The following is a 25,793-nucleotide window of genomic DNA, read 5'->3' as shown; positions in this document are numbered from 1 at the left end:
GATTTCCTGGTTTGTGTATTTTAGGTAGAAGATAGAAAGTTCCTGGTCGAGGTTCTGTTGGTGTGTTTGTGAGGATCTGTTCTTGGATGTGTGGGGGTAGCTCCTTAACAATCTTGTTCAGTTCTTTTTTGTATTCTTGTGTGGGGTCTGAGTCCAATTTTATGTAAAAGGCGGTATTGGAAAGTTGTCTGTGAGCCTCCTGAATGTAGTCAGTTTTGTTCATGATGACGACCGCTCCACCTTTGTCCGCTTCTTTAATTATAATGTCTGGGTTGTTTCTGAGATTATCTATGGCTCTCCTTTCGGCATGGTTTAGATTTTGTTGTAAAGATTTTGGTCTTTAAGGTGCTACTGGAAGGAATTTTTTTATTTTGTTTTGACCATGGCAGACCAACACGGCTACCTATCTGTAACATTCTGGATTAGTTGCAGTTTCCGGGTCACCTTCAAAGGTAGCCCCACGTAGAGCGCATTGCTTGACCTCAGATGGGAGACCTAATAATAATAATAATAATTTATCACTTATACCCCGCCCATCCGGCCAGGCCTCCCCAGCCACTCTTGGCAGCTCCCAACATAATATTAAAAACACAATATTAAAACATTAAAAACTTCCCTTAACACTACTGCCTTCAGATGTCTTCTAAAAGTCAGATAGTTGTTTATTTCAACAGGGCGGGTGCCACCACTGAGAAGGCCCTCTCTCTGGTTCCCTGTGACCTCACTTCTCTCAGGGAGGGAACTGCCAGAAGGCCCTCAGAGCTGGACCTCGGTGCATAGCTGTCAACTTTTCCCTTTTCTTGTGAGGAATCCTATTTGGAATAAGGGAATTTCCCTTTAAAAAAAGGGAAACGTTGACAGCTATGCCTCAATGTCCAGGCTGAACGATGCGGGTGGAGATGCTCCTTCGGGTATACTGGACCAAGGCTGTTTAGGGCTTTCAAGGTCAGCACCAACACTTTGAATTGTGCTCGGAAACGTCCTGGGAGCCAGTGTAGGTCTTTCTGGACCGGTGTTATGTGGTCTCGGCGGCCACTCCCAGTCACCAGTTTAGCTGCCACATTCTGGATTAGTTGTAGTTTCCGGGTCACCTTCAAAGGTAGCCCCACGTAGAGTGCATTGCAGTAGTCCAAGCGGGAGATAACAAAGAATCATAGAATCAGAAGGGACCCTGAGGATCTTCTAGTCCAACCCTCTGCAATGCAGGAATACGCAGCTATCCCGTATGGGGATCGAACCTGCAACCTTGGCGTTATCAGCAGCACGTTCTATGTTCTGTGCCTTTGAGAGCTTCATGAGAATCAGACAGAAGAATAACCAGTGCAGGGTCCGTCCCCCCAGCATGGAAATTGAGTACTGTAGTTAATAATGCAGAATCGTACCCCATTGGGCAAAGGGTGAGAGCCCTGTGTGGAATGGGACACCAATGTTCTCAGCATTTTCCAGGATCAGTATGCGAAAATTTGCTCATAATCCCGCGCGTGAGATGACTCATATTCTGGCTCATATTCACGAACCGCGGCTAAGCCTCAGAACTCTAAGGATTTGGATATTTGTAGAAACCAACATCAAACTTAACGAGAAGCTTCTAAAGGCTACTGGGTCTTTGTAGATGATCAAGAAGGGAAAATGTACTTTGAACAAGCAATTCGTGGCAGGAATCATTAATAGGCAGCCACTCTTTTGAGGGCTGGCGTGGAAAAGATTTGGATTGTTGGCTACAGAGGTGCCTAGGCTACATTTTGAAAATGAAATGAAATATAATTTCAAAGAGGCACGGAACTGATTGATCTTTATCTGTAAACAGAATGGTTAAACAGACAGTGTAAACAAACCAACAGATAAATGTCAGTAACAAAATGAAGTTGAAATTGATTTTGTTATGTTTAGTTCCAGTATTCCTCCAAGGAGCTCAAAATGGCTTTCCATGAGAAACAGTGAGAGGGCCACAACAACCTTGCGAGGTAGGCTCGGCAGGCCCAGAGTCACCCAGCAAGCTTCATGGCTGAGTAGGGGTCTAAGTAGGGCATCCTAGTCCAAAAAAATTACTGAAACAAATATATATTTTAAAAACAAAAACCATCAGAGTAATTAAAAAGGGAGGGGACCTCCTTGCTTCCTATTACTTCTTTTCTGTATTCTCCACACCATGGGAAATTAATTAATTTAGAAAACGGATCAACTAAATGTAACATTTGATCAAAATGCTTGCCCAAGTGGTGTACTAGTTAAGAGCAGAGATAAGACCCAACAGATAACCACAGTCTCAGGTTAAAAACAAGTATGCACAAAACCATAGGTAGGCAAACTAAGGCCCGGGGGCCGGATCTGGCCCAATCACCTTCTAAATCCGGCCTCCGGATGTTCCGGAAATCAGCGTGTTTTTACATGAGTAGAATGTGTCCTTTTATTTAAAATGCATCTCTGGGTTATTTGTGGGGCCTGCCTGGTGTTTTTACATGAGTAGAATGTGTGCTTTTGTTTAAAATGCATCTCTGGGTTATTTGTGGGGCATAGGAATTCGTTCATTTGTTTTTTTCCAAAATACAGTCCGGCCCCCCACAAGGTCTGAGGGACAGTGGACCACCCCCCTGCTGAAAAAGTTTGCTGACCCCTGCACAAACCACCATCATCAAAACCAAAGATAAAAATCAATAAAGCAGACAGAGAGGACAACAGTTTAGTTTCTAAATTACGTACAGTGGTACCTCTGGATGTGAACGGGATCCGTTCCAGAGCTCCGTTCACATTCTGAAATGAACGCAACCCATGTCTCTGTGTTTGCGTGTTCGCGGGTCGCTATTTATCGCTTCTGCGCATGCGTGTGACATCATTTTGAGCGTCTGCGCATGCACAAGTGGTGAAACCCGGAAGCAACGTGCTCCGTTACTTCCGTGTCACCGTGGAGCGTAACCTGAAAACGCTCAACCTGAAGGACATTTAACCCAACGTATGACTGTATCTGGGTAGGTTTACTAAAAAACAACAACCCAAAACCAAAAAAATCAGCTAAAAATGAATTATGGGGAGAATGATTTGTATCTGCTTCATAGCATCTGCACTGAGCACAATCCAACTCTTTTGCATTGTGGAAAGAATAGGCAGTACCAGAGAGGGGCAAACAACCCCCCCACACACACACACAAAACAAAGAGCTCGTCCCCCCCCCCAACTTGCCTTCCAATTTCTGAACTATTATTAACACATACTGTCATTTTTTCTTTCTTGTACAATATGCTTTTTAAGATGCTGCCTAGGTTTGTCATTGCTCTTCTCCCAAGAAGCAGGCATCTTTTAATTTCGTGACTGCTGTCACTATCTGCAGTGATCATGGAGCAGGAACCGGCAAGCCATTCCTGTGTCCCTGCCAAGAAAACTCCATGGACAAAGACAACAGGCTTGTACAATATAGGCCACCTTTCTCTCCAGGGAGCTCAGTGGGGCATATACGGTTCTCCTCTTCCTCATCTAACCCACCAACCCTGTGAGGTAGGCCAGGCTGAGAGGGAGTGACTGGCCCAAGGTCATTCAATGAACTTCGTGGCCAAGTGCGGGATTTGAACTCTGGTCTAAGCCTGGCGCTCTAACCACTACATGGCACTTTCGCTCCCTCCGCTAGAAATTTAGCTTTGCCCCTCGTGTGTTTGTGTGTGTATCCCAACCCCGAGAATTTTTTTTTGCTGTTGCTGCCACGGAGGGAAAGCTGCAGTTCTCTGACGGCGTAGGTGCCGTGCGTTTCCTTTCTTTCAAGAAACCTGGCCCTGCCACAGCCGTAGCTCACACGAACACCTTAGCAAAAGCATTTGAAGCATATTCTCTAACCACAGGCGGCCGCCCATGCCTCTGGTTTGCAGCGAGGGCTGCTGGAGAGCTTTTTTTCTTTCTCGCCTCGGAAAACTCGTGCAAAAAAACACATACATCAAATTGAAGCCAGGATTTGTCTTCCGGTCTCTGTGTTCCAATTCCTCGTCTTGGATGATTTTGCCTCAAGTTCACAGGGCGCAAAGTAGACATTCCAGGCATGAATCTGTACAATATTTAGACTCCGGAGTAAAACGGCCCTAGACAGCATCTTAAAAAGCAGAGACATCACATGGCAACAAAGGTCCATATAGTTAAAGCTATGGTTTTTCCAGTAGTGATGTATGGAAGTGAGGGCTGGACCATAAAGAAGGCTGATCGCCGAAGAATTGATGCTTTTGAATTCTGGTGCTGGAGGAGACTCTTGAGAGTCCCATGGACTGCAAGAAGATCAAACCTATCCATTCTGAAAGAAATCAGCCCTGAGTGCTCACTGGAAGGACAGATCCTGAAGCTGAGGCTCCAAGACTTTGGCCACCTCATGAGAAGAGAAGACTCCCTGGAAAAGACCCTGATGTTGGGAAAGATGGAGGGCACAAGGAGAAGGGGACGACAGAGGACGAGATGGTTGGACAGTGTTCTCGAAGCTACCAGCATGAGTTTGACCAAACTGCGGGAGGCATTGGAAGACAGGAGTGCCTGGTGTGCTCTGGTCCAGGGGGTCATGAAGAGTCGTACATGACTAAACGACTAAACAACAACTCAGCTCTGCTGGCACTGACTGGCAGCAGCTCTCCAAAGAAAGTTCGATGAAAATAGGGAGGTCCTGTTTTTGTAAATCATCTTGAGATTCCCCCCCCCCCATACTCGAGTGGTATATAAATTTCACGAAATCAAATAAGTAAATAAATATTATTCCCGTAAAGCCCACTTAGATATGTAGAATGTCAACAAGTGTTTTGAAAATTGTTTTTTAGCCTATTGCTGATTTTAATTATGCTTTTGATGTTTTCAATAGCTGTTTTAGTATCCAGGTTTCTTTTACTGATAATTTTATGGTTTTATTCTTTTCGTCAACTGCTTGGTAACAAAAAACAAAAAACCTCAATCAAACAGGGTATAAGCTTTATTAAATAGACTAAAGAAATAAAATAAAGAAATTTAACCTCCCTGGAAACTAAGGAACACTCAATAAAGGCTGGGTTTAATCATCTAACCTCCTCATAAGCAATGTGTTAGCACATTGGGATAAAGGGGACAGTCTCAATAAAGAGATATTCTGGGGGAACTCAAGAGTTTTCCATTGTGTAGACAGGCAGAGTCCTCCAAACCCTGGGTGGCCCCCATGTGTAATAACGACTCAAGACAACGTGCTATGGGATCAAAATTGGCCACAACTTTCTTATGTTTCAGATGTGGGTAGACCTTGGCTCAGGCAATGGGCGTTTATCCCTCTCAGTCCCCCGCCGGGGATCTGGGGAACATCAGGGTTATCCAGTGGGGGGGAGGGGCTGGCTCTGGAGAACATATGTTCAAGCAGAGAGAGCCTGCCTCCAGGGGAGAGCAATGATGACCTCTAGGCGTACGACCAAAGCCTCCCCTCAAACAATCCCTTTAACGGGGAACCCTGGTATCGCTGCAGGAGGGGGGTGTGGGTCACCGCAGCACGCCCCCCCCCATTTAGGGAAGAGAGACTAAAGGATTCCGCCCAAGCCCTGACACCCCCAAAGTTGTGACGTTTTGCTACGGGAAAGGCAAACGTGCCAATGCAGGAGAATTCCTTTCCGGCCCTTCAACAGCGACCCTGACGTAGCAGCGCCCGCGTACCTGTGGAGAAAAGGTTAACCTGCCAAAGAAGTCTGAACTGAGGGTGGGTAGGGCGGGAGAAGCTCTGGAGCCAACTGATGATTCTCAGGTAAGATCCTCCCCCTATTGTGTGGGCAGGTGGTCCCTCCCCCTACCTGGCCTGATCACCTTGGCAACGCCTCCCCAGGCAGGATTGGGCAACTGGCTGAGGTAGGTGGAGACCTCCAGGTATCCCACCTGGGGAAGGTGAAGCCAAGCCTGTGCTAATGGTGCCACATAGGGTCCAGGGGGCTGCGTGCAACCACGCAAAGGGCGCCCCCCATTTAATGTGGGGAGCGGTCATTCCTAACCTGTCCCCCAACAAACATGATGGGCCTTTAGCTAGCAAGACATGCATAGAGCTGCCATACATCCGGGAATCGGGCTGTAAAATGGTGTCCAGACGGGTTTTTACTTAAAATGTATAGGAAAACCCGGACGATTTTCACTTTTGGGAATATAGCAACCCTATGGTTGCTAAACAGGGATGCAGGTGGCGCTGTGGGTTAAACCACAGAGCCTAGGACTTGCCGATCAGAAGGTCGGTGGTTCGAATCCCCGCGACAGGGTGAGTTCCTGTTGCTCGGTCCCTGTTCCTGCCAACCTAGCAGTTCAAAAGCATGTCAAAGTGCAAGTAGATAAATAGGTACCGCTCTGGCGGGAAGGTAAACGGCATTTCCACGCGCTGCTCTGGTTTGCCTGAAGCAGCTTCGTCATGCTGGCCACATGACCCGGAAGCTGTACGCCGGCTCCCTCGGCCAATAAAGCGAGATGAGCGCCGCAACCCCAGAGTCGGTCACGACTGGACCTAATGGTCAGGGGTCCCTTTACCTTTACCTTTTTATGGTTGGTAAATATGCTTATCAAGTGAGATCAGACGCACAAACCAAAATAGCAGCGCTGTTTACCCCACATTTATTTTTAACAGTGGCAAAGTTTTAGGAAAACACATGACCTCTTACTGGGAACTGTTGGAAAGAAGATATCTTTAACTAACTCATTTTTTAAATATATATATATATATCTGTTTTTTATAATTGTATTTCACCCACTTCAGGAACGAAAAAAGCTTCCAGCAGGAGACCCTTGTCAGGACACAAGTGCTTCTTGTGCAATTTGCAGGATAAAAGGTCCTTACTTCCACTGATGTTAATTTCTCGAACAATCTTGTTAATTTGCAAAGCACCAGGAACAAATAATGATAGCGCATTTGAACTTTAAAGGTCAGCTGGGCACTCAGACTGCAGGAGGGAAGTCTAATTGAAATTCTTGGGAGCCTGGAGTTCTTAGCAAGGGGAGCATACCTAAATGGATTTAAAAATAGAGGTGCATATTGAAGTTTAAATTGTGGCTGAGGAGTGGGAATAATAATAATAATAATAATAATAATAATACAGTGGAACCTCTGGTTATGTACTTAATGCGTTCCGGAGGTCCATTCTTAACCTGAAACTGTTCTTAACCTGAGGTACGACTTTAGCTAATGGGGCCTCCTGCTGCCTCTGTGCCGCTGGCTCACAATTTCTGTTCTCATCCTGAGGTAAAGTTCTTAACCCGAGGTACTATTTCTGGGTTAGCAGAGTCTGTAACCTGAAGTGCTTGTAACCTGAGGTACCACAATAATAATAATAATAATAATAATAATAATAATAATAATAATAATTTATTTATACCCCGCCAATCTGGCTGGGTTCCCCCAGCCACTCTGGGCAGCTCCCAACAAAATAAAATATCAATAAAATATCATATCAAACATTAAAAACTTCCCAATACAGGGCTGCCTTCAGATGCCTTCTAAATGGGAGATAGTTGTTTATTTCTTTGACATCTGATGGGAGGGTGTTTCACAGGGCGGGCGCCACTACCGAGAAGGCCCTCTGCCTGGTTTCCTGCAACCTCACTTCTCCCAGTGAGCGAACCGCCAGAAGGCCCTCGGAGCTAGACCTCAGTGTCCGGGCAGAACGATGGGGGTGGAGACGCTCCTTCAGATATACTGGACCGAGGCTGTTTAGGGCTTTCAAGGTCAGCACCAACACTTTGAATTGTGCTTGGAAATGTACTGGGAGCCAATGTAAGTTTTTCAAGACCAGTGTTATGTGGTCTTGGCAGCCACTCCCAGTCACCAGTGTAGCTGCCGCATTCTGGATTAATTGAAGTTTCTGGGTCACCTTCAAAGGTAGCCCCATGCAGAGTGCATTGCAGTAGTCCAAGTGGGAGATAACCAGAGCATGCACCACTCTGGCGAGACAGTCTGCGCACAGGGAGGGTCTCAGCCTGCGTACCAGATGGAGCTGGTAAACAGCTGCCCTGGACACAGAGTTTACCTGCACCTCCATGGACAGCTGTGAGTCCAAAATGACCTTCGCATCCAGGAAATGTACACAAACACTGCTCTGCTCCCAGAAGATCTGGAGATGGCTAGCAACTTAGGGCTCATTCGCATGTCTGCTTGTTTCATGCCTAGAAAACACAGATCTAAGTAGTATTGCTGCTCTTTAGCACTAAATCAGAACAAATGACAATTCATGGAAAACTCAATTGACCTTTGTTGCAATTCCTCACTAAACTGCGGATTTTCCCAGGGCAAAGCTGCAGGGCAACCAGCGATGTGGAGAAGCCCTTAGGTGGCTTGAAAAGTAGAACATTATGCATTCAGGGGGTTAGACTAGATGATTACTGGGGTCCTGTGCAACTCTACCATTCTACGATTCTATTCTTTATATTATTTACTGAATTTGCAAGCCCAGCTGCAGACCCCTCACCCCCGGGAGCCTAGGCCCAGATAAACAAGACACAACACAGTAGTTACGGGATTAAAATTAGGCCACAACTTTACTAAATTTCAGATGTGGGAAACCTTGGCTTAGGCCTTGGGTGGGTATCCCTATCTGCCCCCAAAGAAGGCTCAGAGTCTGGGAAGTTGTGGGACAGCAATGAGTGCTCAAAGGGAGAAGACTGGGGGGGGGGGGGAGGAAGCTGAAGAAGCAATAGGGTTTAGCGAGCAGGAAGAGTCTGTGGCAGAGATCAGTGCAGAAGCAGAAGCAGAAGCTGGCGCAGGCATGTGGAAGGAGACAAGTCAAGAGGCAGGGAGGATTCTGGCTGGTGAAGCATCCTGAGTGTCTCCCCCTCCTGCTGCAACAAGCTCCCCCCTCCACGCCCCAGTCTCCCAGGACCAGCAAAGGCATGAAGAGGGTGGCGGAGAAGTTAGCTTCACGCAGGCGCAGTCTCAAATTGCTTGGGGAAAACTTTAGAGAGGAGGGGAACTGGGCAGCTCTGGGGAAGCAGGGACCTTCAGTCTCATGGGGGCAAGACCTGCTGGAGATCGGTTGCTGTGCTCATCAGGCCTGGCACTCCTGTGCAGATCCTGTTTTTGCTAACAAAGAGTTAACTCCAGTGTGCTCAGTGTGATTTATTGCTGGCTCGCTCTAGCCAGAATCATAGTCCAAAACACCTGAGAGGCAAAGAAGTTGGCAAAGAGTCCACTCCGCTTTTGTTTTTTTAAAACCCACATAGATATCGGCAATCTTTGAATCCTCTTTGACAGGCAGTGGTTGAATAATTGCCAGAATCAAATTAGCAATCTCTGAAACGCAGTGATTAACGGCCCCGTCTTAAATCCACAGCGACGGTGTTGTGTTTGAACAGCCTGTCAAGGGAAGCGGAGGTCAGGCTGAGCAGAAGCAGGACTGTCATGTGTGGAGATGTCTTCTGATCGCTCTGGGTGCTGTTATCAATTATTTCCCCATTAAAGAACAAAGCTCCTTTAACACCCCCACACCCCCGCTATGCTCAGGCAGCATCTCAGAGGATCTTGCCATCGTTTAATGGCTTGAGGCTAATTAAGCATTAGTCACATTAAAAAACTAATTGGCAAGATGCTCTGGCGCATGCAAATCAGCAGGCGCAAGTGGCGCAGCTCTCCTTGGGCTGAACCACGAAAGCAATGGGTTTAAATGCTCCACCAAGTTTTATTTAAAAAAAAAACAAAAACAAAAAAACCCACTTCTGCCTCTTAGAAAGCTAGCAGGCCAGGAATGTAGGAAGTCAGACCATTGGTCTATTTTGCGTGGTATTATTTCCTAAACTGGGTGGCAGCAGCTCTCCAGAGTTTCAGACTGGGCTCTCTCCTAGTCCTACCTAAGGTAAAGGTAAAGGGGCCCCTGACCATTAGGTCCAGTCGTGACCGACTCTGGGGTTGCGGCGCTCATCTCGCTTTATTGGCTGAGGGAGCCGGCATACAGCTTCCGGGTCATGTGGCCAGCATGACTAAGCCGCTTCTGGCGAACCAGAGCAGCACACGGAAATGCTGTTTACCTTCCTGCCAGAGTGGTACCTATTTATCTACTTGCACTTTGATGTGCTTTCGAACTGCTAGGTTGGCAGGGGCAGGGACTGAACAACGGGAGCTCACCCTGTCACGGGGATTCGAACCGCCGACCTTCTGATCGGCAAGTCCTAGGCTCTGTGGTTTAACCCACAGCGCCACCCGATCTGCAAATTGAACCTTGCACCTTCTACATGCAAGATAAATGTTCTGCCGCTGAGCTACAGACCTTCCCCAAGCAGCCTGAACTATTTTAAAAGAATTTATTGAAATAACCCCACTACTGATTAGGCCAGAAATAAGATGCAACAGACATGCATTTTATGGCATGTGAATCATGTGGACAGGAAATAGCCTGAGTCATCCATCTTTTTTCTGGACTTTAAGCAATGCTGAGCCCCTTCTTGCCTCAATTCCCCACCCATCTGCCATTTTCCTTACTCTTCATTCTCCAGACATCCTTCTTTCCAGTTCCTCTTTCTCACTCCAACTTCTGCCCTGTGCCCTTCCGTTACACCTGAGGGGCCCCCATCACTTAGATTCCTTCCTAAGCCTCAGTGGGTCCCTCTGTGAGGCTCTCATACCAAGCAAACTGACAACTTCCCCTTCCCTCATTGTAACTGGACTGCAATGGTTCCCTGTAAACTGAGCATTCCTGATACAATCAGCCAATCAGCGTCTCATACACAAAACTTCACAGCCACGAGAGCGATGCAATACGTATTGCCTTGTGTCATTTACTAGGGCTGTGCAACCGAAGCCCAGATATCAAACCAAAATCGCCCAACACAGAATCTCCTTCTTTAAACCCCAATTAAACATAAGGGCTGAGCTCCAAATGGATCACATCAGAGTGTGCACAGTCCTATCATTCATTCATTCTCCTGTCAATCTTTTTTCATAATCTTTCCCGTCTGGGTCTGCACTAAATAAGGACATTTTGTGGTTGAACCTCCCATTTCCCTTTTTTTCTAGATTGTGGTTCGTCGTGGTATAGCTTCACCAGAGCTTCTCTGTTTCGCTGCATCTTCTGCCTCCTCCCCAATACCTCATGTTACGTTTGTTTCATGTTAGGTTCTTTCAGGTTACGTCCCGCAGCGACCCGGAAGTTCCGGAAAGGTTACTCCCAGGTTTCGCCGCTCACGCATGCACAGAAGCACTAAATCGTGCTTCGCGCATGCTCACAAGCGCCAAATCGCACCACACACCTGTGCAGATACGGCGCTTCAGGTTGCGCTCTTTTCATGTTGCGAACAGGCCTCCAGAATGGATCCCATTCACAACCAGAGGTACCACTGTACAAGCATACAGAGGCTCTTACACGTAAGAAAGAGATCTTTCTTCAGTCAAGGAGTAGAACGCGCTTGGCAGCAGACACAGAGCCCAGGAGGAATCATGATTCAGGAGTTCAGGAATCAGGCACGACGCTGAAGACTAGATGGAAGCAACAAAGATGTCCCAACGGCTTCCACGCCATGCCTGCCAAGCTTTTAAAGATGAGACACAGTGTGCTCACTTATTAATTTTTTATTTATGTGTTGCATTAATATCCCACCTTTTCCTCCAAGGTTCTCTTCCTCCTCATTTAATCCCCACCACAACCTTGTGAGGTAGGTCAGGCTCAGAGGCAAGGACTGGCCGAAGGTCACCCAGTGAACTTTGTGTCTGAGTGGGGATTTGAACCCTGGTCAAATCCCAGGCTCCTGGACTGACAGTCTCGCCACTACACCAAACTGGCACTCACTTCCCTGCTACGTAATAGGGAGATTTGTGTGGAGCTTCCGAAATTGAAACCTGGAGGTGTGTGCTGTGCTTGGATGTTTTTGTCTGGCCTGACATTCAACAGGCCAGGAGATGAAAGCTGTGCATCTTTTTCCAATTGGAAGATGCAGGGCAGACAATAGAAAGTGCCTTTTCACACTGTGCATAGTTAAAAGTAAGGAATTTGCTCCTGCAAAAAGCAATAATGTTTGGGGAGAAGATTTGGAGAAAGCAGTGAGGAGCAATCATGCTATTATTATATGAAACCTTAATTGTTGTCATCATTAAAACAATTAGCAAATTTGAAATGTTTTCTGGGAATGCTGTCCCCACAGAATGCTGAAAAAGGTATGTAAGATAATAAGGGGTTATGATAATCATTAGGAATTAATGACCTGCATTGCTGAATTCGGCAGGTGAATAATTAAAGTCTTGGAAACTATATGACCTAGATATCCATGATGCAAGGAAGAGTTTGTTTGCTGCTTATTGCAGCCTGCTCATTCTTTTTCTGGATGAATGCCCATGGCTTCAATTAAGTAGTGGTATAAAGGTAAAGGGACCCCTGACCATTAGGTCCAGTCGTGGCCGGCTCTGGGTTTACGGCGCTCATCTTGCTTTATTGGCCGAGGAAGCCGGCGTACAGCTTCCGGGTCATGTGGCCAGCATGACTAAGCCACTTCTGGCGAACCAGAGCAGCGCACGGAAGCGCCGTTTACCTTCCCGCCGGAGTGGTACCTATTTATCTACTTGCACTTTGTCGTGCTTTCAAACTGCTAGGTTGGCAGGAGCAGGGACCGAGCAACGGGAGCTCACCTCGTCGTGGGGATTTAAACCGCCAACCTTCTGATCGGCAAGTCCTAGGCTCTGTGGTTTAGACCACAGCGCCACCTGCATCCCTAAGTAGTGGTATAGCAGGGGGAAAATCCAACAGGTGAAGTTTCACCACTGCTGCCTCTCTATGCCAGCTATGGGCATGTGCGGACCTCCAGTCTCAGCAACTGCTTCATGGGGGGCAAGACTTGCCGGAAACGAGTTTCTGTTGGATTTCTAGCCAGACTCAAGTCCATAACTTTCTCCTGCCAAACTGCTGGATTCAGTCGTAGAATCACAGAACTGTAAAATTTGAAGGGTCTCCCCTCAGGGTCATCTAGTCAAACCCCCTGCAATGCAGAGATCTCAACACGCAAGTCCCCCATTCAATTTGAAACCAGACCAGTCCCTGCTTCGCTTTGAAAATGCGCTAGCAGTTTTATTGCTGCGCCACCAGGGATCACATTTAATAGCAATGCTAATGAAATACAGTGGTACCTCGGGTTAAGTACTTAATTCGTTCCAGAGGTCCATTCTTAACCTGAAACTGTTCTTAACCTGAAGCACCACTTTAGCTAATGGGGCCTCCTGCTGCCGCCACGGCACCAGAGAACAATTTCTGTCCTGAAGCAAGGTTCTTAACCTGAAGCACTATTTCTGGGTTAGCGGAGTCTGTAACCTGAAGTGTATGTAACCTGAAGCGTATGTAACCTGAGGTAACACTGTACGATATATGTTCCTCTGTGAATTTTTATTTGAGGATTCAATAAGGTGAATCATTAGTGGAATGAAAAATAAATCAAAAGTGAAACTGTGTGTAAGTGTAACTTACATGTTGCAGCTTGGGAGTCAGAGGTGAGTTTTGGGTCCAAACAGGTGGAAGGTCGTTTCTGTAGGCTGCAATGAGCTAGACGGACCAATTTTCTGACTTTGGAAAAAACAGCATCCTATGCCAGCATTGAGATGCCAGACCAAGATACAGTGGTACCTTGGGTTAAGAACTTAATTCGTTCCGGAGGTCTCTTCTTAACCTCAAACTGTTCTTAACCTAAGGTACCACTTTAGCTAATGGGGTCTCCCGCTGCCGCCACACGATTTCTGTTCTCATCCTGAAGCAAAGCTCTTAACCTGAGGTACTATTTCTGGGTTAGTGGAGTCTGTAACCTGAAACACCTGTAACCTGAAACGTCTGTAACCCGAGGTACCACTGTATTCCTGTTTGTCCAGGCTTTCGGTTGCTATTTAGGATCATACTGCAGTATGATTTTCAACCTGTTTCTGGTCGGCAGGGTAGGATTGGGTGAGCACTTTTTAGATCAAATTGGTTTTCGTTGTATTTTTTTTTAGGCATTTGTTTTTGAATTTCCGTACTCTTTTTGTACTTTATGGGCTTGTAAGTTCCATTGCAGGGGGTCGGACTAGATGACACTGAAAGCCCCTTCTAACTTAACAGTTCTACAGTTCTATGATACTTCTTTGTGGAAAGCAACACACACACACCATATTTGTATTGGATTTGAAACCTTTTTTAAAAAACAGAGGGTGCTGTTTTGAATTGTTTTCATTTACAAAACTGTCTCAAACTGCTCTTCCTGTGGCTCGCTTTAACCGCGAAATCACTTTGAGATTTATTTTTTTTAAGTGGAAGAGCTTCATAAATTGCCTCAAATAAATAAATAAATAACACGCTTTGAGCAATAATGTCTAATTCGTCCACCTTCAGCCATTTTTTTTTAAAAGCTCTTCCTATTTCCAGCCTATGAGTACAAACTCAAGTGTTTCCAAGCATGGCATTATGGTAACTTGGGGGGGGGGGCAGAGGAGGGAGGAGTTGTAGAAGAGGAACCCGACTCATTACTCCTATTTCGAAAAGGCTACAAAGGCTAGAAGGGGGAGCCCAAGGGAGAGGAAGAGATTCGAGCCAGGTTGCATTTAAAAGGCAAAACTACCTGGTTTGAATTTCGACGTGGGTGGCGCTGTAGGTTAAACCACAGAGCCTAGGACTTGCCGATCAGAAGGTCGGCGGTTCAAATCCCCGGGACAGGGTGAGCTCCTGTTGCTCGATCCCTACTCCTGCCAACCTAGCAGTTCGAAAGCACATCAAAGTGCAAGTAGATAAATAGGTACCGCTCCAGCGGGAAGGTAAACGGCGTTTCCGTGCGCTGCTCTGGTTCGCCAGAAGTGGCTTAGTCATGCTGGCCACATGACCCGGAAGCTGTACGCCGGCTCCCTCGGCCAATAAAGCGAGATGAGCGCCGCAACCCCAGAGTCGGCCATGACTGGACCTAATGGTCAGGGGTCCCTTTACTTTTACCTGGTTTGCACTTTTCGAATCAGTAGACGTGCCGAAACGCAGCCGTAACTCAAAATTTGCCTGTCGCCGAATATTCGGTGCAGTTTTTCAGTCCAAAAAGACAATGTGCATTCGAAGGCACATATTGGTGAAGATAACCCAGGAAAATGCGTTGGATTAGGGGGGAATTCCTTTGTGAAAATGCATGTGCATTTGGCAATATTGCATGTGAGGGTGTGTCAATCTTAGGAGAAAATTTGCACCCATATGACGGTGAGTTTTCAGGATGAGGTCTACACACACACACACACACACACAAATGGATGTGGAAATGTGGAGAATTCCCTAGGGGAGCCCCCAGCTTGCTGGCACTGTGTCCTCTCACAGCAGGCTCCCTGCGGCATCTTGAATTCCATCTCTGTGCCCCGGGCAGCGACGGCAGCAGTCAGGTGGCGGCGGCTGTGTGGGTGGCCATGTGGGTAACTGAAAGCGGCAGCTGTAGCAGCAGCAGGAGAAGGAGGAGGAGGAGACAGCAGCAGCCACAACTCGAGCTGAACTTCTTGAGAGTGCACTGGCTGAAGCAGACAGGACGGGGGGGGAAAGGAAGGAGGGCGCAACTTGGAGATCAGGTATGGGGGGGAATGGGGAACCGTGGAGAGGCAGAATATTTTCCCCCTGGAACTTTTGTAGACTGTCTAAGCTTGCAGTGAATGTGTGTGTGTGTGTGTAAGAGGAGGGAAATAGGGTGTATACAGTTCTCGTCTTGCTCGTAGAATCATAGAATTGTAAAGTTGGAAGGGACCCCCGAGGGTCATCTAGTCCAACCCGCTTCAATGCAGGAATCTTTTGACCAACGTGGGGCTCGAACCCACAACCCTGCGCTTAAGAGTCTTGTGCTTTACCAACCAAGCTATCAATCACAGAGTAGACCTGTGGATGTTATTGTTGTTGTTTAATCGTGTCCGCCTCTTCGTGACCCCATGGACCAGAGCACGCCAGGCACTCCTGTCTTCCACTGCCTCCCACAGTTTGGTCAAACTCATGTTAGTAGCTTCGAGAACACCATCCAACCATCTCGTCCTCTGTCGTCCCCTTCTCCTTGTGCCCTCCATCTTCCCAACATCAGGGTCTTTTCCAGGAAGTCTTCTCTTCTCATGAGGAGGCCAAAGTCTTGGAGCCTCAGCTTCAGGATCTGTCCTTCCAGTGAGCACTCAGGGCTGATTTCCTTCAGAATGGAGAGGTTTGATCTTCTTGCAGTCCACGGGACTCTCAGGAGTCTCCTCCAGCACCATAATTCAAAAGCATCCATTCTTTGACGATCAGCCTTCTTTATGGTCCAGCTCTCACTTCCGTGGATGTTATTAGACGTGAGTAACTTAGGTTCATTCATCTTACTGGGTCTACTCGGAGTATAACTTGGTTGGCTGTAACCCACACTTCCTCCCCGCCATCCGCTTGACAGCATTTTGTCACTTTTGAACGTCCATTTCTGCTGTCTCTTTTCACAGCAGCAAAAGGCAAGGGGCTATTTCAGCTCCACAGCTGGAAAAGTGTTTTGTTTTTTCCCCCTCTGCAGGTTACAAACCTTAGTGAAAGGCTGGGCTGAATGGGGTGGTGGTCCCCCTTTATCAACTGGCAAGCCTATTCTGTGCCCGCCCTCGTGTGCCAGGCCTCGCAAGGCCAGATCTCAAATGGCAAAGGCTTTCCTCTTTCTATAAGTGCTTCTCTTGCTCAGGGACATGTCGCTGGCAGAAGCGGCAACTTGTTATTTGAGGCTCAGGAGGGAGCTGCGTTTGCCAACTTTTAGGCCGGTCCCTGTGCCCTTTCAACAGCAGTTTGACAGGCAGGTGGCTAATGTCGGCTCTGTGCCATGGGAAGAAAGCACCAACAGCAGAAGTCTGTGAAAAGGAACAGGAGCAGATCACATGGCGAGAAGTTGGAAATGTTATGTTGGATGTGCAATCTCTGAGCCTTTATTTGACACCAGGCATGGGGAAATCGGTCAATTTCAGGTCTGTTTCTCATTTTTCCAGTCTCAAATTCAGCTCTCCACATCTCCACACCAGTTTGCCAGTTGTTTTTTTATATATATAATTTTTTATTAACAGTTTCCACATAACAGTATATCATATCATATTCATTATTTTCCCCCTCCCCCCCATTCCCCATCAAACCCCTCACAAGAATTCCCTCAGCTCCTCTCTCTTATTTCTCAACACACGTCACTCTCTGCATATTATAAAATTATTTCAGTCCTTATATTATCTATCTACCATGTTGCCAAACACTAAATTTGTGTATGTTTGTTCAAAACCTGCCAAGGAGTCCAGTTCATTTCGTTGTCTTTTTAAGTACTTTGTAAAAAGTTCCCAGTCTTCTTTAAAGTCACAGTTGTTGTTTTTTTACCCCCATGAGAATTCATCAGCATTTAAGTGTGGATTTCTCCTAACATGCCCATTTTTCCTATGTGATTTTTGCCTAATTTATGGATTTCAGGCAAAGCAGTTTCCTTAATCTGTCGTTTTCACAGATATATGCATTCCACACTCCCCCCCCCCCAATATTTGCACCTTTGCACACATCACTTGACTGAAGAACTGCGTTGCAAAATCCGGCGGTGTTTAGGTTTACGCATTGTTTCCAACAGTGCAAATTAAACCGGCTGACCTTTAACTACAAACTGAATCATGTTTCTCCCCTATCTCTAGTTACAACTCTGTAGATGGTCCTTCTGTATTCAGTGTGTAAGTTGGGGAATCTGGACGCGGAAGTCAGGGTGGTGTCATTTGTTGTGTCTGTGTTAGAATGCTGCTTGTGTAACTCATGGGAAGTTGCCGTTGTGTAAATGCCAGAGGGAAACGCAACAATGACAGTCAATTAGGAAGTGAGCTGCTGTTGTGGGAAGTTTTTAATGTGTGACATTTTAATGTATTTTTAATCTTTGTTGGAAGCCGCCCAGAGTGGCTGGGGAGACCCAGCCAGATGGGCAGGGTACAAATAATAAATTATTATTATTATTATTGTTATTATTATTAGCCAGCTGAGCCATGGACTGCTCAGTCTGCTCTCCAGTGTGGGAGGGCTGCTTCAAGGTTATTTCTCTTTAAACCAGACCTTGAACGGACTATCTTTTGACAGCCCTTCAAGATCAAAAACTGGCCTTTGCAAAGTAGGAGACCGGGTCACCATCTCAAAAGGACGTCTAGAGAAACAACTGGTGGCAAAAAGAACAACAACAACTTGTTGACTTTTTGCTCTTATTGGTGGGATGTGCTCCCTCGAAGAGATCCATTTTGCACCTTGCTCGATGCAGCCTGCTAAGCAATTTTTTTGTTTAAAAAAGCATCTGCAAGTACAGGCCAGTTTAGGACTTCTGAACTCATGGTGTGTTCCTGGTATGGGTGGGGAATAAATTTGATTTGGTTCACATGTAAAGGTGAACCTGCCTAATTCAATATACCACTTGAAGCAATACACAACCTCCTTTGAAATCCACACTTTTCTGAATTTTGTAATTCGGTTCTTCGGCCAAGCATTGTGTGGACAAGTGCATATACAGGGCCATTCATACAGTTTCCATTTATAGTGTGTTGAAACTGTATACTTCATTATGAATAGCCTGTATTGGGATAAAGTGTGCGTATAGATGCATATGTTAATGAAAAAGGTAGCACACAGAAAAGCTTCATATATGGGAAAATTGATTTGCAGAAATGTGTGTGTTGGACGAAATTGCATGCAAACTATATGCGTTAGGGGAAATCCTCGTGAAAATGCTGATGAATTTTCATGTTGACTTCTTTTTACTGCAAACTGATCTGGAAATGTGGCCTTACTGATGTTTTGAACGAAAAGCAGAGAGAAAGCAAAGCTGACAGACTTGTCTGTCCACGTTTCTGGGACTGCTGCTTTTATTGTTTCATCGTGTTGGTTTATGCTTGTTGTTGTTGTTGTTTTATCAATTTTCATATTGATCTATGACCCCCTTGAACATTCGGTTCCGAGTGGAAAGACAGCTCTGTAAACATTTCCAGTAAACAAACTGAAAAATGTCTAGGTGAGGTTTTGTAGGTATGAATTGTTGGGGAGGAAATAGAAAATAAGGTAAAGGTAAAGGGACCCCTGACCATTAGGTCCACTTGTGGCCGACTCTGGGGTTGCAGCGCTCATCTCGCTTTATTGGCCGAGAGAGCCGGCGTTCAGTTTCTGGGTCATGTGGCCAGCAGGACTAAGCCGCTTCTGGCGAACCAGAGCAGCACACGGAAATGCTGTTTGCCTTCCTGCCGGAGTGGTACCTATTTATCTACTTGCACTGGTGTGCTTTCGAACTGCTAGGTTGGCAGGAGCAGGAACCGAGCAACGGGAGCTCACCCCGTCGTGGGGATTCGAACCGCCGACCTTCTGATTGGCAAGGCCTAGGCTCTGTGGTTTAACCCACGGCACCACCCACGTCCAAGAAAATAGGACCCTGCCTTATACTGAGTCAGGCGGCTGGCGTCTTTGTAGCTCAGAAGCTTTCCAGAGTTTGGGACAGAAGCTGTTCCTAGCCCTAACTGGAGCTGCCGGGGACTGAACCTGTGACATTATGCATGTGAAGATGATTCTCTGTGGCTCTTCCCTCATTCTCCAACGTTCTGATTCTGGTGGCCTAATTCTGAGGGGCACCGGAGTTGGCACAGGAGCACTGCTTCCTTTAAGACACACGAGATGGGCTGGCTCCCAGCACCTCGAATTAAATGTGACAGTTAGGTGGCAGAAAGTTGAGAGAGTGTCAGTGTGTGGTTGGAGCAGGAAACTTACAGGCGGAGAGTCAGCCGTTCCAGGAAACAGAGCTGTTTGAATGAGAAACCTAAAGACATACAAAAAAACCCTGAATGTTTAATGCCTTTGTTCGCCCTACAGTGCTTTGTTTTTTCCTGGGTGTACTCAGCAGTATGCAGTACTGGGCAAGGACACCAACTGGTGCGGGCTGAGGGGTCTTCAGCGCCCCAAAAAAATTCAGGGAGGGGGCTGGGCTCCCCCAAAACCCTGTGGCCTGCTCCACCACCTTCTCCCCACCATGTCGCACAGGGAGGAGGAAGCCAAGTGCAGAGACCAGTTCCGCGCTCCCCATTACCCATCCAGCATGCCAGCACTGGCATCGTGCGCTAGGTGGGGGGCGGGACATGATAAGCGGTTGGAGGATGGATGGCGGCTAACAGATTGAGGTTGAATCCTGACAAGACAGAAGTACTGTTTTGGGGGTACAGGAGGTGGGTGGGTGTGGAGGACTCCCTGGTGGCTGTTCTTAACCTGAAACTGTTCTTAACCTGAAGCACCACTTTAGCTAATGGGGCTTCCTGCTGCTGCCGCATCGCCGGAGCACGATTTCTATTCTCATCCTGAAGCAAAGTTATTAACCCGAGGTACTATTTCTGGGTTAGCGGAGTCCGTAACCTGAAGCGTATGTAACCTGAAGCGTATGTAACCCGAGGTACCACTATACATGCAAAATGTATGCATTGGAGCTCTAAGTGTCGTCTAAGTTCATTCCATACACTCACGGAATCAATCCTTCACTGTGGTGGCTCCTCCCCTTTGGAATTCCCTGCCCATTGATGAAATTAATACAGTGGTACCTCTGGTTATGTACTTAATTTGTTCCGGAGGTCCGTTCTTAACCTGAAACTGTTCTTAACCTGAAGCACCACTTTAGCTAATGGGGCCTCCCGCTGCCACCGCACGATTTATGTTCTCACCCTGAAGCAAAGTTCTTAACCCGGGGTACTATTTCTGGGTTAGCAGAGTCTGTAACCTGAAGTGTCTGTAACCCGAGGTACCACTGTAATAATAACAATAATTTTATTATTCATATGCCGCCCATCTGACTGGGTTGCCCCAGCCACTCTGGGCAGCTTCCAACAAAATATTAAAACACAAAATAGGCAACTGCCTTTGCGGTATTGTGTTTGGAATCTGGTGGAAACTTTTTTGTTGAGGCGGGTCTACCCAGCCATGTAATTATAAGCCGCCACAACCATAATAAGATAACCCACCCACCTCTGCTGCAACCCCGGATATAGTGGTACTTTGGGTTAATTCGTACTTCGGGTTAATTCGTTCTGGAGGTCCATTCTTAACCTGAAACTCTTCTCAACCTGAAGCACCACTTTAGCTAATGGGGCCTCCTGTTGCCGCCATGTTGCCGGAGCACGATTTCTGTTCTCATCCTGAAGCAAAGTTCTTAACCTGAGGTAATATTTCTGGGTTAACGGAGTCTGCAGCCTGAAGCATATTTAACCTGAAGCGCATGTAACCTGAAGCGTATGTAACCCAAGGTACCACTGTATTATGACTGGGAGACCTGATTGGACTCTCATTCATTCTTCCCTGCATCTGTTTATTTTAATATTGAATTTCAGTTGGATGGGCTTTATTGGTTTAGTAGCTGATTGTTGCTTAATTTTTTTTGCGTTCCCTCATACAGTATGCTGCTTGGAGAAATGTTTTTATTAGGCAGCTAAAAAAAAGGGATTGAATAAATGAATCATTTTGGAATGAAAGCAAATTAACTGGGCTCCAATTGTTGCTGCCCTGCTCCCGCACACCAAATGCGCACCTACTAGTATTTCTCTCTGTGCAGATAGTTCAGAGACACCACAAGCTTCCAGGACTCTCTCTTCATGGGGGAAATGACCCTGTAAATGGCTTCCATTAAACTTCAGGAAAATGAAGCCTGATGTCAGGAACGATCAGCGAGAAAATACAGACGTACCTCAGCTCCCAAACGCCTTGGGAGTCAAACGTTCAGGCTCCCAAATGATCGAAAACCAGAAATGAGTGTTCCAGTTTTCGAACATCCTTTTGGAAGCCAAACATCCGACATGGCTTCTGATGGAAGCTCCTGAAGCCAATCAGAAGTCACGTTTTGGTTTCCGAACATTTCGGAAGTCGAACAGACTTCTGTAACGGATCCCGTTCGACTTCCGAGGTACGATTGTACCCAGTGTAGGTGAAGTTAACTCTTTATTTGAAGAAACCAAAACAGCACAGGCCTAGTGATGACAGCAACTCTTCCCATTAGGTCTTCCCCAATGAGGCAATTGTGGGGACTGAATCATAGCTGTCAACCTTCCCTTTTTTTGCGGGAAATTCCCTTATTCCAGCGCCGTTCCCCACTGCTTCCTGATGCTATCCCGGATTGTTAGATATCCCATAGACTGTCCCCGGGACAGGTGAGGCTGCTGATCCCTTATTTTCGAGGCTGCAAATCTGAAAGTTGACAGCTATGGGCTAAATGTCCCCACCGCTCCCTAAGATTCCTCCTCTCCCTGGGTCATTCCCAAACAAATAGAATTCAAATAAAATCTGTGGCACTCTGGGGCTGACTGCTTGGCCCCATGCCATCTTGACCAGAAGCCAAATGTTGAGGGGTTTTTTAGGATTTAACCCCAGGAAATAAACTGCCAAAGGCGCTGGATTAAACCGACAGGCAGGCTGGATACTCCCAAACAATCTCAGGCTCCTTCATCTATTTTTTCATTGCTCTTCTCTCTTCACTCCTCTATGTTGTCTGGGAGACTAGTGGTGAGGTTAATTGGTTACAGCAGGAGGGAGAGACTCCCTGGCTCAGGGGTCAGCAAGGGGTCGGTTCCCTCCGTGGGCCAGATCGTGCACGCACATGAGTGTGTGTGGCCGCAATTTCCAGCATCTGCGCCTGTGCAAACACGCTTTTCTGCATCTGAGCATGCTCAGAGGCTCCAGCACCATGGAAGCGAGTCCCCACACTGTGCTGCTCTGGTTTAGCGCAGTGTACGGGGACTCGTTGAGCGGGCGGCTCAGTTCGGGGGTGGCTCGGGGCCAGTTAAACAACCTCTGTGGGCTGCTTATGGCCCATGGGCCTTAGGTTGCCTACCCCTGCCCTGGCTTCTTCAGCAACCTGTCTCATCCCTGTCTCCTGGCCCCCTTCCTCTCCTGCCCCTGATTCTGGACTGCTCTCTGCCCCAGCCTCTCCCTGCTCACTAAACCCCGTTGCCTCTTCCGCTTCCAACATCTCCTCCTCCCCATCTGCTCCCTCTTCTCTCTTGAACTGCCATCCCACCACCAATCCCCTGGCTCTGAGCCTTCTTCCCCTGGGGGTTCCCTTGGGGTTCCCCAACCGGTACCTCTCACCATTCCTTTGCATCCAGCCAGTCCATGACATCTGATCATTTAGTCATTGGCTCTCCAGTAGACTCTAAGCAAGGAGTGCAGAATACAAAAGAGGTAATGTTAGATGCCAAGTGTGCAATTAGATACCTTTGGTCCTCTCTGTGGCTGGTGTGGGTGTTTAATTAAAAGATGGACAGCTCGTTTTCCAGACCAGTTTCACCCAGAGGTGGAAAGCGCTGGCAGAAGTTGCACAATTTGAAGGCAGAGAAGTAATAATAATAATAATAATAATAATAATAATAATAATAATAATAATTTATTTATACCCCGCCCATCTGGCTGAATTTCCCCAGTCACTCTGGGTGGCTCCCAATCAAGTATTAAAAACAATACAGCGTTAAATATTAAAAACTTCCCTGAACAGGGCTGCCTTCAGATGTCTTTTAAAAATAGGATAGCTACTTATTTCCTTCACATCTGAAGGGAGGGCGTTCCACAGGGCGGGCGCCACTACCGAGAAGGCCCTCTGTCTGGTTCCCTGTAACCTCACTTCTCGCAATGAGGGAACCGCCAGAAGGCCCTTTGGCGCTGGATTTCAGTGTCCGGGCAGAAAGATGGGGGTGGAGACCCTCCTTCAGGTATACAGGACCGAGGCCGTTTAGGGCTTTAAAGGTCAGCACCAACGCTTTGAATTGTGCTCGGAAACGTACTGGGAGCCATTGCAGATCTCTCAGGACTGGTGTTATATGGTCCCGGCGGCTGCTCCCAGTCACCAGTCTAGCTGCCGCATTCTGGATTAATTGCAGTTTCCGGGTCACCTTCAAAGGTAGCCCCACATAGACCACATTAGTCTATTTGCAATAGTCTATTTGCAAATGTGCAGCATCTTAACTCGTCTTTTCCACAACTCCCCTAATATGAGGACTTTCTGCACTTAATTGAGCCATTGGAGAAATTCATTTGGTTCACCTTTCCGATGCAAACCTGCAAAATTCATTCTTCTCAACGCGAATCGAAACACAGCTCTCCTTCTGAAGCCGCACTTTCTCTGAATTTTGCAATGCAGATATCAAGCCAAAGAATGGATTAAAAAAAGTTCTTATTTGTGAAAACTAAGTTCAAAAAGGCAGTTGGTATTGGTGAAAATAATGATGTGCAGAAATGCATTGGGTTTCAGGGAAGTCGCTTGCAAAATAAGCGAATGCTAGGCAAAATTGCATGGGAAAATGTGCACATTGGAAAGAACACATTCTCAAATGCGCAGGAGTTTTCACACAGACCTTTTATGAACAAATTTGTAGTCTCATGCAGCACTGGGATGAACTTGCCTACTAAGGAGTTGTTGTTGTTTAGTCATTTAGTTGTGCCCGATTCTTCATGACCCCATGGACCAGAGCACGCCAGGCACTCCTGTCCTCCACTGCCTCCCGCAGTTTGGTCAAACTCATGCTGGTAGCTTTGAGAACACTGTCCAACCATCTCGTCCTCTGTCGTCCCCTTCTCCTTGTGCCCTCCATCTTTCCCAACGTCAGGGTCTTTTCCAGGGAGTCTTCTCTTCTCATGAGGTGGCCAAAGGATTGGCACCTCAGCTTCAGGATCTGTCCTTCCAGTGAGCACTCAGGGCTGATTTCCTTCAGAATGGAGAGGTTTGATCTTCCTGCAGTCCATGGGACTCTTAAGAGTCTCCTCCCAGTAGCCCAATGGGTTAGTGGATCAGGATCCCTGCATTGCTGGAAGTTGGGGCTAGATCAGCCTGACAGTCCCTTCCAGTTCTACAATTCTGTGATTATAAATTGGGTTAGGATTGCAGCCTTGTTTGTTTTTGATGGCTTTTCCCCGGCTTGCTTGCATGATAGACAGGTCGGCAGGCAGGCAATTGCAGGCAGGCAATTTCCCAGGCTGCCCCCATCACTGTGTCATTCTAGAACATTCCAGAAGAAAATGGGACCCCCTCCACAAACACACACAGTTGGTCACCTTTTGCTCTTGTCCCCAAAGCATGCAGTGCCCTAGGCATTCTGGGAAAATAAAATAAGATCAGTTGCTTTCACTAGAGAAAGGTGAGCTTGCTGTGAATGAGTGACAAACCGCTATGAGCAGGAGAATGGAACCGGCACCATTTATCATGCCCATTCATTCCTCAAGGCATTTTTTTCATGCTGAATTAAACCTGAATGGGCCCCCGTTTGGTTCATTTGTTCATTCACTGCAAAATAAACGCAACATCCCTGCGGCAGAGAGCAGCTGCACTACTTTAACCTGGTAAAAAAGACTTGCGCAGTACAATCCTCTGCAGGTCTACTCAGCCATAAACCCCATTAAGTTCAATGGGACTTGCTCCCAGGTAAAGATTGCAGCCTAAGGAAGATATATGTAAGAGTTTATTTTGGAGTCGTGTTCAGTACAAAGAAAGGAGGTCTTTATGATCATCACTTCTGCAGTTTTGTTCCAGTGGAAAAAAAACTGATAACATCTCAAGCTAAAAGATCTTCTACTCTTTAGTATGTAGATGGTGTGCATTTATAGGGGTTAGGGGTGGGGAGGTTTTCCTCTTTAGCTCTGTCAATTCTGCCAAAACTCTGTGCAGAAAACTGACAAGGTTAAACTCGTAACAACCTGATCATTCTTTATTGCAATTTATTTGCACCAGAGCAAACTAATTTGGCTGAATTCGAGTCCCACTGAAATCAAGTTAAACATGGCTGAAGCCTCATTGATTTCAGTGGGGCTGGACTAAATGAGCCTGGATGCAACCCACCATTGTTTAATTATGTGTCTAGGGTGTCTGTTCTGTATTCATACCCTTTGGTGTGAAGGGTGATTCAT

General features: G+C 46.8%; 1 protein-coding gene and 1 long non-coding RNA gene across 4 annotated transcripts in view; both read left to right on the top strand.

Annotated features, from left to right (window-relative positions):
* The first annotated feature begins 12,353 nt into the window (after positions 1–12,353).
* Positions 12,354–25,793, top strand: part of LOC309352028 — a 215,669-nt gene continuing 202,229 nt past the window's right edge. Inside the window, exon 1 of one of the 2 annotated variants that reach the window (XR_014161018.1) lies at positions 12,354–12,465. This is a non-coding gene — a long non-coding RNA (uncharacterized lncRNA). Of the gene's footprint in view, positions 12,466–18,991; positions 19,129–25,793 lie in introns of those variants that run through there. The other variant, XR_014161019.1, reaches the window with a different exon arrangement.
* PRKCQ (protein kinase C theta) overlaps positions 15,327–25,793 on the top strand; it is a gene marked incomplete at its 3' end in the record, with an annotated part of 52,490 nt that continues 42,023 nt past the window's right edge. For both annotated transcript variants that reach the window (XM_081879823.1, XM_081879822.1), the window contains exon 1: positions 15,327–15,466. The remainder of the gene's footprint in view (positions 15,467–25,793) is intronic.

This window comes from Podarcis erhardii (assembly GCF_964252035.2).
Source record: "Podarcis erhardii genome assembly, chromosome: 10".
Classification (NCBI taxonomy): Eukaryota; Metazoa; Chordata; class Lepidosauria; order Squamata; family Lacertidae; genus Podarcis; species Podarcis erhardii.
The sequence above is the reverse complement of the archived record's forward strand: the minus strand, read 5'-3'. Positions and strand labels throughout refer to the sequence as shown.